Here is a 2192-nt window from a genome sequence, read left to right as displayed (position 1 = left end):
GTTGCAAAAGGAACGGCCAAAAAGAATATTTCTAGAGTTCTAGTAGTGATCAGCTCCAACAGCCAAGGATAAGGTCAAGAAATTTAAGCGGAAGACCAATTCCAACAAAACTTCTAAGGTTAAGGGTGATTCCGAACAACCAAAGAAGGTGACTTACTGGTATTACAAAAAGCCCAGTCGTGCAATTGAAAATTGCTTTAAACTTCAAAATAATGAAAAGAAGAAAAAGGACTATCTAACAAGGGTTCTAGTAGTTCTACCTGAGACAATCATAGTTCCAAGAAAGAAGACTGCTAATTTCATTTTCCATCAAGACTTCTCACTAATAACTATTTGCAGTTATAAACTTGAACATGATGTATATTTCAGTGCAACTATTAAGAAACCAACTATCGCGCTCTTGAAAATGGTGCTCCTAAGCTTATAACTTCTCAATGAATTTTGGTCAAATATATGGAGAATGTGCATGGTCATATTGTTACATGTGCCAATAATGTCTCTTATCCCATCGAAGGTGTTGAATGATGAGATAGTTCTCATACAGTAAGTGGAGAGGATCTTTGTCTTCAAAATGTACTTTTTGTTCTAGTTATTCAAAAGAATCTACTTTCTGTGCCCGCTCTAGAAAGCGGGGGTTTTAATGTTGAATTTGCATATGATAAATACATTGTCAGTAATAGAGAGCACGATAAATGCATTGTCCATGATAGAGAACATGACGTGCTTACTTGATCTTCTATCATTGATGGTTTATATAAATTGGACATATATAACAAGTGTGATGTTTCTGTGCCCGCTCTAGAAAGCGGGGGTTTTAATGTTGAATTTGCATATGATAAATACATTGTCAGTAATAGAGAGCACAATAAATGCATTGTCCATGATAGAGAACATGACGTGCTTACTTGATCTTTTACCATTGATGGTTTATATAAATTGGACATATATAACAAGTGTGATGTTTCTTATCTATCAGACACTTGTAATGCAATGAAAGATGTCCAATTGTAGCATGGTAGGTTTGGCCACACTTCTATTGGTGGTTTGATGCTTTTGTAGCAGCATGGGATGTTAAAGGATCTTTCTCAACTTGATCCACCATCAAGATATGTTTTCGAAGGATGCATCCTTAGCAAACTTGCTTGCAAACATTTCCCAAATAATGCAACAGATTAAGCTAATTACAAGCTACAACTTATACACAATGATGTGTGTGGTCCAATATGAACTATTTCTTTGGGAGGAAATTTATATTTTGCAACATTCATTGATGAATTTTCTCATTTTCAACACTTCATTGCTATGATTGAAAATGAAATTGGCTTTAAAATTCAAACTCTCTATTCAGATAAAGGGAGGGGAATATATATATATAATGCATTCAAAGATTTTTTTGCACAAAAATTCATTAAGCATCAACGTACAACTCCTTATACACCATAGAAAAATGGTGTTACTTCTAAGAGACAAAACAAGACTCTCATGGAGATGGTTAGATGCATGGTTAAAGTCCAGTAGCTTCTATATACAAGTTTTGGATGGAAGCAGTTCTTTGTGCTACCTATGTGCTAAATGGGTGCCCCACTAAAGCTTTGAAGACTATCACTCATTATGAGGCTTGGTTCAATCAAATACCTAATGTAGATTTTTGGTTGTTTGGCATATGCACATGTTCCAGCAACACAAAGCAAAACTAAGCTCAATGACAAGGCAATGAAATGCATTTTTATTGGTTATAGTGCTAAAAGCAAAGGTTATCGCCTCTATAATCCTCTCACAAAGAAGATTATTATCAAGGACGTCATTTTTACAAAGAATTCTATCTATCTAATGATAGATTTCAATAAGCATGCATATGTAAATTCCTTAAGACATGTTTGATGGGTTATTACTCGTACCAGCTTTTATTGATGTCATTTTTATAAAGGATTCTATCTATCCAATGATGGATTTCAATAAGCATGCTTATGCCAATTCTCCAAACATGTTTGATGGGTTATCACTTGTGCTAGTTTCTATTGATTCTCAATTGATTTTTCATATTGATCCTTGTTTGTTGCAAGGGGGGAATGCTTAAGGAATCGATGTCCCAACTTCAGATCAGGTGAAAGATATAGTAAATGTTGAAAGATGAGTAATCAATAAATGTAGGGTTATGCCTAGATGGGTTAGATGCACCTTGCAAGATAGCA

The sequence above is a fragment of the Cibotium barometz genome, chromosome 58, assembly GCF_041138505.1.
Source record: "Cibotium barometz isolate CiBa-2024 chromosome 58, ASM4113850v1, whole genome shotgun sequence".
Taxonomy (NCBI): Eukaryota; Viridiplantae; Streptophyta; class Polypodiopsida; order Cyatheales; family Cibotiaceae; genus Cibotium; species Cibotium barometz.
Note: the sequence above shows the minus strand (reverse complement) of the source record.